The sequence below is a fragment of the Bactrocera dorsalis genome, chromosome 6, assembly GCF_023373825.1.
Source record: "Bactrocera dorsalis isolate Fly_Bdor chromosome 6, ASM2337382v1, whole genome shotgun sequence".
Lineage (NCBI taxonomy): Eukaryota > Metazoa > Arthropoda > Insecta > Diptera > Tephritidae > Bactrocera > Bactrocera dorsalis.
In genome coordinates this window covers 19763798-19779503 of record NC_064308.1, presented here as the reverse complement: position 1 = coordinate 19779503, position 15706 = coordinate 19763798, and the positions used below count along the sequence as shown (strand labels likewise).

Sequence of the window (15706 nt, the reverse complement as noted above, 5' to 3'; positions counted from 1 at the left end):
TCAGTTGGAATAAAAACTCTGCTAAAGAATTTCAACTTTAAACAGGTTATGGGCGCATTTCCAAAAACGTCGCTGTGTGTCGTCAAATTGAGAAAAGCTGTGTGTCAGCTAGTGTTTTTTTTAACTTTATATTTTCATATTGCTGCGTGTCCGCTAGTGTTTTTAAAAAACTTTATATTTTCATTATTGCTATGTGTCAGCAAATTGAAAAAAGCTGTGTGTCGGCTAGTGTTTTTTTTTAACTTTATATTTTCATTATTGCTGTGTGTCGGCAAATTGAAAAAAGAAAACAGCCCTGTGTGTCGCTGTGGTTTTAAGAATTTAATTTTGCCATTTTCGCTGTGTGTCGGCAGAAAGTGGTTATAAGTGGTTATAAGAACGAAGAAAACACTTTTGCTGTGTGACGGCGAAAAATTTGATGACGCCAATTACGCGTCATGGTCCGTGCAAATGCAAAGCGTGCTGGTGCACTCTGATATGTGGGGAGTGGTGTGTGGCCGAGAGGTCAAAACGAACACAAATGCAGAAAAAATTGCAATATGCAGTTCAATATTATTGTGTATTAAACCGTCGCAGTTTAATTATGTTAGATATTTAACTTTAGCAAAGGCTGCATGGGATAAGCTCCGTGAAATCCATCAGTCAAAAGGGCCTACGCGAAAAATTTTGTTGTTTAAAAATCTTTTATATTTGAATATGTCAGAGGGTAGCACTGTGGCAGACGACTTAAATGAATTTTATTGCATAAAAGAAAGTCTCGCTGAAATAGATGTTAACTTTCCGGAAGAAATGTTGGTGATAATCTTACTATCAAGTCTACCAGTAGCATTTGAAAACTTTGTTGTTGCTATGGAGACTAGAGATTTATTGCCATCATTGAACGTTTTCAAAGTGAAATTATAAGAAGAAGGTGCGTGACAATATACATGTGTGCAAAAGTGTGAAACAAACACAGAAACGCTTACGCATGCTAAGTCAGACGCGCGTGGAAATTTCCAGAACAAAGGAAACGTTAAAAACTGTACAAAAAACAGTACCAATAACAAGAACAGTAAGAACAGAAAAAAGTTTAAGTGTTACAATTGTGGAAAAACGGACATTTTGCGGCAGCGTGTAGACAGCCAAAAAATAATAATCATCCGCATCCGATGCATATTGTAGAGATCTGGCAGCGCGAGATATCTGGCAGCACCTGGAGATTCGGAGAGGAATGGAGATGGCGCGGTTGCGGAGGTCTGTTTTGGTTCGGTTAAGTAAAATGTTCTATGAAAGTGAAGTCGGATGAAATAAAGTCTAAATCAAAATAAATACTGTTTTGTCTTATTACTGGTGGTAAAGGTGAGTTGTTAAAGGGGCGACGAGGTAAATTTGTGAAAATTTAAAAGAAAACAAAAAAAAGCTGGCATAAAATATGCCGAAGCCCGAAGCAACTGACGTACATATGTATGTATATGTAATAAAAAAAGCGGTGTTCATAAGTGTACGTCGGCGGGCTAAATGTTAAAAAAAAAAAAAACAAAAGCACAAGTGGCAAGGAATAGCAACTGGCATATTTTATATATGCCGGCATGGATAAATTGATCCGAAACTTCTCTCTTCGCTTTATGAGAGAGCCCATGATCTCACGGTTTGGTATGGCAATACTGAAAGTTCATGGGATATGAATCAGGTGACAAGCAAAACAATGAACTGCCAGACAAAATCCCGTTAAAAATAACTGACAAAATCAGTTCGTTATTTTTCATTGTGGAGTACATAAGTAATTGTGTTGTGAAAATATAGTGTTTAGGTTTTTTTTATTAAAAATACGGTGTATAAGTGTTTTTACTAAAAATAAAGTTGGTAAGTGTATTATTAAAGCCATCGTAAATCTTTATATATATAAATCTTCTGACCGTGTGTTTGCATTTGAACTGCTCCTAAACGGATGGACCGATTTTGATGAAATTTTGTGTGTATGTTCAAGGAGATTCGAGAATGGTTTAGATTTACAATTTGGTCCACTGGAAAATGTCTTTTTAAATTAGTTTTTCATTTGTAATTAAGTGCTAATTTTAAATGTTTGACCGATGGATGGTGCTACCATCGCAGTATTCAATATTCAAACCTTAAATTGGCGTAAACGTGCATTAAACAAAACGTTGCCAAAGTAAAAGGCGACCAGATGTAGATTGTAGATCAAGTTTTCATATTGTGGACAGAGTTGTTCGTTCTTAAGTAATAAATTGGGTCATTCAATACATCTATGGGTAGCTATAATATTTTTTTCATACCTGCTAACTATTGGAGGGGGTACCTTGACAGGCAATTTATGTACAATTGCAAAAGGTCTGGCATAAAAAGATAGTGGCGTAACTGAAGTATTGATAAAAAGATCTATTAAAATTTGAGATATACAGAAGTCTTTTCGAGGCATTGCACAGAGCAATGCAATATTTAAACGGGACCTACATATATGCGTAAAATTTCAAACTGATCCTTCCTGAAAAATATTAAAATTGCTAAATATTAGGAATGGTAGAATAGAACTGCAATCAAACACACAATACAATGAATTTAAACTGGCTCATTTATCATTCGATGAATAATATACCACGGGCATCCCAAAAGACTGATGCCATAACCTTGCCAGCCGATTTTTTTGCCTTTTCACTCTTGAGAACCGTTTCTTAATATGCAGTCCACTAGGCTGACAATCGATTGAACTCGATTGATTTCACTGATGCACAGCCCAAATTCAATAGTATTTTTACCCCAAAAACCAATTCTTTCTTAACGCACGAAATTCCTTATGATTCATTTTTTTGTAAACTAACACAAGTTGCTTCACCAAAAATGCGATTATTCCTTAAATAATATTTATAATCTAACTAATAGAAATCATTTGGTTGGTATTAGTAGTATTACCTATGTAACAGCCACAGTAAAACTTGGGCGGGTCCTCTAGTACATGTATATGTATATGTATGTTTTCCTAACGTATTATAGGAAAATGCAGAGAACTAAAAATAAGTGTGTGGCTGGATGCGTAGGAGCGCGACGGTTTTTCAATTTCTCCAACAAGGGGAAGGATGGATCCAGGTTCGTAAATAATTTTAATTAGTAGAAAAATATAGTTATTTAGAGAAATTTAGAAATATTTTTTCATAAATTGTGCCTATTTTGATATTGTTTTAGATGCAATTTATTGCATGATAAAAAATATATCATACTTGCGAAATGTAATTACAAACTCCCAAAACATTTACTAAAAATTCCCTAACACATTTCTTCCATAGTGGCATCATTGGCAAATGTTATAAAAAATGTGGACTTTGACAGCGCTCTCTCGAATCAAAGAGTTTCGTATCAGTTTACCCATGTATCAGAGATAAAGAGATCCCCAACTCTCCTGTCACTGGAAATGTGAGAGCCGCTCACCTACCGAACTTTGACAGTTGACTGGATTGGGTAGGTCTTGACGTTTTGCAATTGGAATGACTGGAACGGCCAGATTGAAATTATACCAAAAATATATGTGAACAGAGGAATTTGTTGCCGTCGTACAAGATCGCTAATAAAAATTTAAAACAATGAAAATCAAAGAAAATGTGAAATTTAAATATATTTCATGAAACGTTTTTTAATTTGATGCATAATCGAATTAATTTTCAACTACAAAAGATTAAAAACATTTATTAATTGAGAACTAACAGGCTCAATTCACCTTATTAAGTATTGAAAGGTCAAAAGTTAGTTGTTTTAATATAACATAAAATCATAAAAGAGGATTTAAGTAGTTTCGCCATATATTAAAAGTCCAACATATAACAATTTGCAATCGTAATAATTGTTGGGTGTTTTAGTTTAAAATACCCAAAAATTCTTATTTTGTTTGATCTGGCCATAATGGAAAATGTTATAAAAAACGCTTATTTTTCTGCGCTCTCACACTGGAATAAGTTGGGCATCCCATTATCCCTGCATGTATGCTGGCGAGCACGAAGAGCACGAAAATTGGTGTAATAAACCAACGGTCAGAGACCGAAACAACTGACATACATAATTGTAAGTTGGCGAGCTCACTGAGACAATTTTTATTGCAGCGACAATAAATAATTGAAAAACAAAAGCAACTCGCACAAAATGTGCCGGTGAGCAATACAAATCGGAAAAAAAAATTACACCAACGATCACAGCAACTGGCACAAGTTATGCCGGCGAGCAAAAGCAACTGACATACATACAAATGTACGTTTGTGTGCGAAAATGTATAACATTGTATGTCGGCGAGCAGAATAAGCAAATGAAATGACATGAGCTGTATTAAAATAGCAATAAGTTCGCCGTATTTTGTTTTCAAGACGCATTCACCACATGACAGAGATAATGAGATGTCCAACTCCTCTCTCACTGGAAGTGAGAGAACAATTGCTAAACGTCAAAACCACCTAAACTTTGACAGTTGACTGGATTGGCGAGGTTTTGACGTTTAGCAATTGGAAAAGAGGGACGACCAGACTAAAATCCCGCCAAATGATTATTCGAATGGAGACGTTTTTCATTTTTTTGTCTCCATTTGTAACGGCCATTAATTCAAAGAATAGGGAAGGCGCAACAGCACGTAAGTTGAAAGATGTGAGTATATTTTAACTTTTATTAAATAAACTTGCATTTATTTAATATTTTGTAAATTTTTTTGCAGATAAAATGCCGAAAACAACCAGCAGTTGGAGAAAGTGTATTGTTGGCTGCAACGAGGGAGGAATAACATTTAGTTTTCCAAACAGTGGAACGGACCTCGAACGGTGAGTGAAAAACATTAAATAGTGCAAAAAGTGTTTGTGAATTTGTGAAAAATTGCTATGAAATCAGTGTTTCGAATGTGCAATGAAAGTAGTAATTTTGGATAATTAAATTGAATTTCCGTGTGTCTTTAAATGTGATGTGCTGAACAAGTAGAGCGCGACAGACTGCAAGCGACAGCTGTCAAATAATTAAATACACACGTTCTTAAGGACACAGTTATGTAGTCGTGCAGCTGCCTCAATAACTGTGTCCTTAAGTGTATTTTAATATGTGACAAATGTCGCTTGCCGTCTGTCCCGCTCTAGTTGTTCAGAGCGTAACTGTCAATTTATTGCCATTGCCGTTAATTAATTAAATAAATTATTTTAAAGTAACGATTTATAATTGAATATTTATGATAGTTATAAAAAAGTCGTACTTTAAATATTCATTAAATATACACTTTTTGCACTATTATTGGCTAAATGAGTAGCGACGTCGCATCACATCTACATCAATTTATTCACCTCATCACGCGAGAGAAAACCACACGTTAACACATACACGCACATGCACCCAAACGCGATGACTTACTGCAATCTAATTAGAACAAAAGGAATAGAGAAAGCAGGTCGCGCACCTCCCCCCCCCCCCACCCCCCCCCACTTCTCGTAAAAATGAAGAGAGAGCATATATGTCGTCTCCGCGGAATTCGTGAACTCTGTGTGCATCTTTCACAATGACTTTTTGGGTAAGTAGATTCCTTTTTCCGACTGCGCCAGTTATGTTCGTGTATTAAATGTACACTAGGGTGGGTCGATTCCGGACTTTTTTCGATTCGGTATTTCTAATAGTGCGGAAAAGTTGCTTTAGTACTTCCTGATTCCAATGCAACTTTTTGTTTTGAGATCGTATTGCATCTTCAACCCGAACCTCGGCCTTGAAATTTCGGAAATTCGCCTAAAATCGTGAAATTGTCTACTTAGCACCTGAAATACGCATCTCATGGCAAAATGTATAAAACAAAAGTTATTTGTCACGTCATTTGCTACCGAAATGGTGTAAGTGATCATGGCCGTAGGACGAACCGTTCCCGAGATACGAGCGAAAAGGCGGCGCGCCACAGCGCAAGGTGAAAATCGGCTTGCGGCCACACTTCTTGACGTTGATTTCGCCGATTGCTATCACTCACATTCATTCACCTACGCCAAAGGACACGTTCGGATAGGTCTCCACATAAATATTTTTTCATCGAGTTCCTTCACTCTTGTCGTTGATTTCGCCAGGTGCTATCACTTATATTCTCTCAACAAAACACAGAACTCAAAATGTCTGTATCTAAATTTAAATTTAGACAGAAATGTCCTGTGTTTGGCATATATCCGTACAATCTCTCTGAGTCCCAGTTACCTACTTACCAGGATGTTCTTTTGTGTTATCAGTTTGAAAGATTTGGTATAGGGCGACTCCGAGGCGACAACTATGAACCTAGGAGTAAAGAGGTTACAGAAATAGTTGCAAAAAAGGTTGAAAATACTTTCAAAAAGTCATCTATTCCGATAGTCTCACGCACCAGAGTTGTACAAATGCTCACCACATACCATAAGAAATTTCTGACTCTTAAAAAAATGTTTTTAAGGAACCCAATAGGTTTGAGCTCTAAAAGAGACGACTTTGTCACTGACAAATGCAAGATTAGTCGGCCAAAAAAAAGTGTTGGTGTTAAGCTCCAGAACACCGAAAGTATTGACTCCGTATATGGGCTGTATTTTGACGGCCGCAAAGACAATACACTTACACAAGTCAGCGAAGGTGAAAAGTACTACCGCGACACTGTCAAAGAGGAACATATTTCTCTTATAGCGGAACCTGGCCACGTCACTTCTCCTTCCGGGTCAGCTGAGGATGAGACGCAAGCAAATATGGCAACATTTACAAGACAATTCAGTTGATGTGGAACATCTAGAAGTTGTCGGTGCTGATGGCACCAACACGAACACAGGTTGGAAAGGTGGAATCATTCGGAAACTAGAAGAAAGAATAGGTAGGCCATTACAGTGGGTTGTTTGTCTTCTACATTTCAACGAACTTCCATTCCGTGCTCTTTTCGAACACATAGATGGTGTCTCAAAGAGTCCAAATACATTCTCTGGCGACATAGGTAAACTGCTTCCTTATTGTGAGAAGTTGCATGTTGTCAAATTTGAAAGTTTTCCGTCCTGCCAATTACCTTCTGAGGTTATTAATCCGACCCAACTTAGCACAGACCAAGCTTATCTCTATAAAATATCAGAAGCTGTTATTTCCGGTCAATGTTCCTCAGATTTAGCATGTGCAAATCTCGCTGGCTCACCTGTGCAAATAGAATTCTGAGATTATACATTTCTACTGACAAACCAACAAAGGAAATAAAGATTTTGGTCAAGTACATACTTACAGTTTACTCACCTTTGTGGTTCTCAATAATATTCAACAGGTCAATCAAAGATGGCTCGCGCCATCTCTATGCTGCAATTCAAAGGTCGAGATACTTATCTGCTAAACTGCGCAAGGTTGTCGATTCATCCATTCAACAGAATGCTTTCTTTGCTCTTCCAGAAAACATTCCCCTTAGTATGATGACTGACGAACGGATAGAAGTCAGAAAGTTGGCCCTTGACCGTCTTTTGGCAGCCAGAGAAGCAGAGTCTGACACCATAAATGGAAGAGTTAGATGTAATAAAGTGCCAAAGCTGAATTTCAAAGCTAATACTTATTACGATATGATTAACTGGAAGACTATTACCTTGACTGTTCCACCAGTTCTTTGTTCAGTTTCTAACGAAGAACTCATAAAAGGGCTGTCGGGAGACACTGCAGAGGTATGGAAATTTAGTGAATTCCCCACTCACACCGTGGCAGTCGAGAGAATCGTCAAACTGGTGACAGAGGTATCTTCTAAAGTTATTGGCCCCCAATCTCGTGATCTTTTCATACGCTCTACACTGAAATCTAGGCAACAAGTGCCAAAGTTTAGTACAAAATCTGATTTTATCAATAAATTTGACACAGATTCAGACTAAAACAAGCCTGACATATGGTTGGTTGGTTGGGTTGGGCTTGGGAGGAACCCGAAGAGCAGCTACCTCCACGCGGTGGGTTCTGGGTGACCAATACAGGTTAGCTGAGAGCTGCAACAATTTTGACCTTGCGCTGTGGCGCGCCGCCTTTTCGCTCGTATCTCGGGAACGGTTCGTCCTACGGCCATGATCACATATACCATTTCGGTAGCAAATGACGTGACAAATAACTTTTGTTTTATACATTTTGCCATGAGATGCGTATTTCAGGTGCTAGGTAGACAATTTCACGATTTTAGGCGAATTTCCGAAATTTCAAGGCCGAGGTTCGGGTTGAAGATGCAATCCGATCTCAAAACAAAAAGTTACATTGGAATCAGGAAGTACTAAGGCAACTTTTCCGCACTATTAGAAATACCGAATCGAAAAAATTCCGGAATCGACCCACCCTAATGTACACGACGTTTATTTGTGAGAATGAATCTTAAGACTGCTTACAATATGCTTATAAAGCTTACAAGAGACCTTAATATCGTACATATGTATTATGTATCGTAATGACTAATGCTTACAATATGCTTATAAAGCTGAATATCGAACATATGTATTATGTATCGTAATGAGAGGGATAGTTGCCAGACTGTTATGTTAGGCTACGTAACTCGCGCGGTTGTTAACTCGGCTATAATCGCGTAAGCGGTGTCTACGCCAATTAAGAAGAAGAAGAAGTTGATTTTCAATAAAGAAAGACGTGTAACGGAGCACATGTTGTTTTATTTAATAAACTAGAGGACTTCGCCCACGATTTGCTGTGGCTAAACTACACATTAATTATAAACTGTTCAATGCAGTAAAATTGTGTTTATGAATAAAAACGTTGTAACAAGAAGCTCGTGGATTACTTCCAAATTTGAAATTCTGCAAGACGGAGGTAACAGATAGCACAACCACGTTGAACCAACAGAAGCAGGGAAATTTGTGGCAAATATTTTTGTTTCAACAAGTATGCACTACTTGTAAGCACTCATAAATGTGCACAATAATAATTTATTTGGAGATTACACCGTTTCCTGCGTATATACTGCGTACTAAATTTGTAAGATAAAAAAGTTTTCTATACAAGAAATTGATTTTGTTCGGACATCTGTTCTGATTAACTTGTTATCCGTTCTATAAAATGTAATTTTATCTTTTATGGTTCGTTTACTAAATACCTCTATTATTGGTGTCGCATAAGAAAACTTTTACAGGACCTTATGGTGGATGATGTAAGTTTCCTTAAAACGACTGGACATTGCTGGCCGTGATATCACACGATATCTGTTCAAGGTTAATGGCGTTTAGTACATACATACATTAGTATAATAATAAAGAAGCTTAATTACGATTTTACAGTAGCAGTTGCTTGGGGGTTATAGGTTTGATGAAACCGCTGCTTATAAAACTGTGCATGAAACTTTGCTATCACCTATGATATCGAGATGGAACAGTGAGTAGCGTTGGAAACAACTGTGCTTGTCACCAATTGTTTTCAACTAAGGAATTTTACGAATATAATTTTTTTTCTTGGCTACAGTTACCCGATGGTTGTTTGATAACGGTTTTGAGACGCTATTCCAACCGCATTTAATAAACGTTGAAGGACAAGACATCTCTGGGTTAGGGGTTAACATCATACAAACGGCCGATATCGATGTACGACAGGATTTGTAGAAGCATATCATGCGCGTGTGGATAAATTAGCGGTAAGTAATTGCAAATGAAGAAATGTAACATAAAAAATTCTAAATTGCAGACATTTAAAATTCACATTGATGATCCACTACGACGAAAAGCTATGGTCTTCATCGCCGCGTTGTTTTAGCTTAGATGGCAAGGGATAGCGATGTTTTGTGGATGTGTGTGCGTATTACAGAAATTTACAAAGAGCTGACAGTAGTAGGAAGAGCAAAAAGTTAAATAAAAAAATAATATTGTTACTGTTTTAAATTTATACCAATACATGCGTACCTCTGCGAATGGTAAGCACCTTGCATTGGTGTAAGGTCTTAAGTCGCAAGGCATAGTTGTGACCCCCAAACAGGTGTGAGTGGTGTTGATTAGCACTGCTCAGGCAGGATGTCGGGCGCCGCATGCGTACGGCAACCAAGAGCTACCACCTTCTAATCCAGGATGTTATGCGACACCCATGCCCATTGGTTGATTTGCAACCAGAAGGAAAATTCAGCTGTATTTTTAACATAGCCTTCCCAACACCGGGCCGAAATGGGAAGTAACGATGGCTTTACCACGTCATGAGGCTCTGGCGGGGTGGACCTTTACTTCCCCTTAACTTACGCGCGAAACAGATGGACAACGACACAATAACTAAAAACATAACCGTAACTAAGTAAAGATCTAAGGACAACGGTAACAAAAATGAAAACAACAGTGGCATTGTTGCAGGCAAAAAACGCAAGTTTAGTTTCCTGGATGCCCTATCGCCTGAGGAGCGAGCACTGTTTTAGGTGCATGCCAGGAGGCTGATGATGACATGCCCTCATGCAGCGGTGCTGCATCCACTGCACACGCAAATAATGCAGCGAACACCTACGCAACTCCCCTAAGCAGGATCAGCTGCTCAGACTCAAGAGAGTCGCAACGCACTTGCGTAGCAGGAGGCGCAAGGTAAGTCAGGTCGTCCGGGTGGTCATGATGACCGTCGCAGAAAAGGAATAAGTGGTGAAAGCCCGAAATGGTACCTAAGACACCTCCAGGAGGGAGGAAAGCAGCCATATCACGCAACAGGAGCTATCGGACTCTATGACGCAGCGAGGTAAATATGCCCAGGTTGCTGGAGGCCAACTCTTCGCACCTAGTCCTCCTCAGGCAGCTGAGGGACAGCGCAGACATGCGGTTGCCTTAAAGGTATACGAATGGCTTTGCTGCCTCTGAACTACCCGGCGGGGGCAGATAAGCTCACATCTCTGCAACATCTTCTCATGGAAGAGATGTTACAGGGGATGTAAGAACCCGGTAGCCTTTCATGGGGTGTACTTCAAGGGCGGGTTTATGCAGGTCGATTGCAAGACTGAGGAAAGCGCTAACTGGCTACGAAAGATCGCTCCCAAGCTAGTGAGGTGGGAAGGTCCCATCCTATGCGTGATGAGGGGGGAGGACATTCCGATCATGCACTATATGACGGTACTTCTCCCGAGATGTGCGGGTGAACTGTTGTGTGGACGACGAGTCCTACAAATTCATCCGGAAGGAGAGCTTCCGTCTGAGCTATCGGTTCAGCACGGTAGTCATGAGGCCCTACAAGCCGAGGGCTACCGAAAAGAAAGACGAGAAGATGCAGGTAGACGAGGAGGTCATTCGCCTTAGCACCATTTCGGCCCAGCAGGTTGCAACTGCGGAGACCACAGTGGAAGTCCCAGCGATGGAGTCGAACGTTGAAGAGGGGCTGCTATCCTCTTAGCAAGAGCTTCTATAGGGACTTGAGGACCTAAATGGAAATGCGTGGAACGGGGTAGATGGGGGCCTCTTTCTCATTGAACCGATCCTATATTGCTCGCAAGTATAGAGATTGCCCAGGTAAACCTGCATCACGCTGCATCACGCTGCGTCAGCATCCGCTGTAATCGCGAGCAGGTTCTCGACAGATAACCTGGGCATGTTAATACAGGAGCCATGGGTCCACAGAGGAGAGGTCAGGGGCCTCGACTTTTACTGCAACAAGGTAATCTGGGATCCCTCCAGTGAAAGACTCTGAGCTTGTATAGTAGTTTGGAGAAATATTGATTACTTTTGTATTACAGAATTCCTAACACAGGATCTGGTCGCTGTGCACACCAGGGACAACGAACGTGCGGGCTTCGTTCTGACAGCGGCCTATTTTTCAGGAAACACGCATACTGCGCCCCCTGAGGCTGTGCAGAGCCTAGTGAATTACAACAGTGGGGGAGTACAAACTGCAATGCACAAAGTGAGTCTCTCCTTGAATTTATTATTAGTAATAACACTAGCCGACAATTTTGACATTTTTTTTCTGCTCTGAAACCAAACTTGTTTTTTATGTTGCTTTGATAAGGTACACATATAATTTAAATTTAAAAAAAAATTGCTAGGTCCAGGTTAAGAGAAAAATAAAAGTAAAGTTTTTGCAAAAAAATATATTGAATATTACAAATTTTTATCCCTCAATTTATATTTTCTTGTACTTTTTTGAACTTCTGCTGTATTGGTAGTCAGGATTATCACGTAAACATATCCAGCAATAGTCTGCCAGCATGCTAGGAGTCCATTTGCCTTGATACCTTTTCTCCATACTCAATATGTCTTGGTGAAATCTCTCCCCATGTTCATCACTGACTGCACCTAAATTGGGAGGAAAGAAATCCAAGTGCGAATGTAGGAAATGTATTTTCAGGGACATGTTACACCCTAAAGCCTGAAAATCCGTCAATAGGCCTGATATGAGTTCTTCATAATCGGGTGATTTGGTGTTACCCAAAAAAATTTTTACAACCTCAACAAATGAAAGCCATGCTTTTTTTCTAGCGCATTTAGTTTAGAGACAAAGTTTTGATCCTTCATAACTCGTCGTATGTCTGGCCCCACAAAAATCCCTTCTTTTAATTTCGCATCGCTAAGACTCGGAAATATACTTTTAAGGTATTGAAAACCTTCTCCCGTTTTATCCATTGCTTTTACAAATTTTTTCATTAAGCTTAATTTTATATGAAGGGGTGGCAATAAAATATTCTCGGGTTCAACAAGACGAAGATTCGACACACTTTTCTGATTAGGTACATAGTCTGTTCTTTTTGGCCACTCTTTTTGGATATAGTGTTTGCTTCGAGCTCTGCTATCTCATTCGCACATAAAACAGCAAAATTTTGTGTAACTAGCTTGCATACCTAGTAACATCCCAACTACTTTTAAATCAGAACAAATTTTCCAAGAAAGTTTAGCATACTGTATTTTTTGTAGTAGATTTTTGATATTTTCATAGGTTTCTTTGATATGTACTCCATACGCTAGAGGTACAAATGGAAGTTCGTTACCATTATGTAACAAAACCGCCTTCAAACTTATTTTCGATGAATCAATAAATAGTCTCCACTGATCAGGTGAATAGGTACAAAACATTTTTTCATAAGCCCATATATGGAAATGACAAATTTGGTAGAAAAGCCGAGCTGTGCCGAAAGAAACGAACAAACGATCGCCGATTGTCACCGCTTCGCTTGCTACTCGAACAAGGTTGAGTATATTCATATTGAGCAAGGTTGCGCAACCTGAATCTATCGCAACCTTTTCCGAACTCGTATAAGAAGTATAACTTCAATAATATTATCGTAATTGGACCTAAGGTTTTTTTTTATTATTTTTCTAATGATATACATACTAACAGGAACCAAAATATATAATTTTTATTTCAGAGCAAAATCCATTGTCGGCTAGTGTAATCTAAGTATTGAAAATGTAGGGTGCGAACCTACATTCGTTACACGTAACAGGAGGGAAGTGCTGGACATCACCCTGAGTAACGAACTCATGTCGGGTATGGTCTCACAGAAGATGGTGTCGTCAGACCATTATAAAATATGATAGTACTTATACGACCAGTGTGGAGGAGAGAGCTACGGCACTCTACCGAGCGCATTTCTTGGAGACAGTTGAGGAAGACCAATGTCTACCTGTCGCAGGGCATAAGCGATCTCGCCTACATTGGGTAGTCGCCAGGAAACTGTTTACTGCGGACTCAGTCAGGTCGGCTACGGCCTCGTTCGCTAAATTCAATTCCTTCTTCTGCAACAAAGAGAGCAAGTTCTACTCCCTTATCTTGTTCAGCCGATGAGATATAGCCTGGTGCCAGAATAGCTGAGACCACAATAGGAGATACCAGACAGTGCAAGGGGCTGCCCACAGGGAGGAGTACTATTCCCCCTGCTTTGGAGCCTCGTCGTGGGCGAACTACTTGTGTTGCTAACTAACAATGGAATCCGCTGTCAAAAATATGCGGACAACATTGTTATCATAGCCAGAGGAAAATTTGAGGGTACTCCCTGCGATATCGTACAAAGGGGACTGGGCCTGCCCAAGGGTTGGTGCAGTGGCGTTGGACTAAATATCAACCCCTTGAAGACGACCATCGTCCCGTTTACGAGGCGCAGGTCTCTGCCTGGCATCAGGAACCTAGCACTCGGGGGCAGAGAGACCAATATGGTAAAATATCTGGGTCTCGGACTGACTTCAAATATCGGAGCTGCAAAGACTCGTCTGTGTCTGCATGTAGGGACCTATGCGCACATGTCAGACAGTGGCACTTGAAGTCTTGCTGGAACTCACCTCTCTACACCTAGTAATTGGTCAAGTCGCCAAACACACTCTGCTCCCAATGACAGCAGAGGGGTCTGGCAAAGGTAAGGTAATCTCTTCCCAACGTATGGAAGAGCTAAGCGGCGTCATACCACTGGCTCTTCTCTCACGTAGAGAAGAGTTAAACATCCAAAGCAACTATCGCAATGAACGTATAGCCATGCTAAGCGATAGCCAAGCGACTCTCAAAGCGATGCAGAAGTGTATAGAACGACTGAATAGTCTATCAGACTGTAACTACGTGCACCTTATTTGGGTGTCAAGTCACAAAGGTATAGCCGGGAATGAACTGGCTGAAGAGCTTGCCCGCTCTGCAGTATCCATATCATCCTTTCATAGCGGTTAATCCCCACACCATAAAGGAGCTACTCCTGCTCAGAAGCTGATGAAGCAGTGGGTAGGGAGAGGCATTGGCAACAACTCCCAGGCATTCGCCATACAAAACTGCTAATGAATGGTTACAACCTCAAAAGGTTTTAATATGTAATCAATCTCCCAAGGGAAAAACCCAGGCTACTGGTCGCTGTCTACACTGGCTGTACAAATGAGCATCCTCCCCCGACCTGAACACACACACCACATTATCACCATTATCACATCATCGACTCAAACTTACTTCACTAACACGCAAAACTTCACCACACCACACCACACTTACAACCCACATTCTACACGAGAGCAGCATACACCGACACCCACACCTATACACATGTACATCAAGTCACACCATCCTATTCAGCACCAACGGGGATAAAGAAGGTCCGATTAACCAATGCAGTTCAGTTCGTTCTACGACATTATTAGCGATCGGTCAACTCTATCCGCCGCCATCCCGTTTGCGAATCCAACCGCGTTAATATAGTTACTTATTAAGAACGCATTTTCCTTTTTAATGTAACTCGCTTAAATAAAGCCATGAAACCTTTTTCCATTATTAAGTGCGCTTTTTTTAATTTTTTGGTGAAGTAAAATAAACTACTCAAAAGGTGAGTGCACTTTTCTAACATGGTCCTTCGAGCCATACAGAAAGGCACATTGGTAAACACATATGTATAATAAATTAAAAGGTGAAGTGCAGTGACACAAAAAAAAACAGAAATCAAATGTGAGTGACAAAAAACAAAAAAAAAATAAAATAAATTAAATAAAATAAAGAAAATATATACATATTGTTACAAAAGTAGTATTAAGTTGTATTTGTATTACTATATGCATCTCTGATTATGAACAATAGCTGTAGGTATATGGAATAACATTTGTCTTGTTGTAGACATCTGGCGCCACGGCTGTCTGCTTGTCGAAACATTAGACATCTGGCGCCGCACTGTCTGCTTGTCTAGTTAAACATTTGCTGAGTCTGGCGCCGCGACTGTCTGCTTGCGTCTGGCGCCGTATAGCCGTATGTTCTGGTAATTTCCAGACGCGATATTCTAGAAGGACACGTCGGCATCAGCGAGAAGTGCGTGGCTATATAAGCCGTGGCAGCGCCAACGTAATCAATCAGTGCTAAGAGT

General features: G+C 39.9%; 2 protein-coding genes across 2 annotated transcripts in view; one reads left to right on the top strand and one right to left on the bottom strand.

Annotated features, from left to right (window-relative positions):
* The window catches only part of LOC125779314 (uncharacterized), a 280552-nt gene that overhangs the window by 263221 nt on the left and 1625 nt on the right, over positions 1-15706 (top strand). The gene's annotated exons all lie outside the window — the stretch shown is intronic.
* Positions 5702-15706, bottom strand: part of LOC125779325 (uncharacterized) — a 326516-nt gene continuing 316511 nt past the window's right edge. Inside the window, exon 2 of the mRNA XM_049460605.1 lies at positions 5702-5756. The gene's annotated coding sequence lies outside the window, so the exon portion shown is untranslated. The remainder of the gene's footprint in view (positions 5757-15706) is intronic.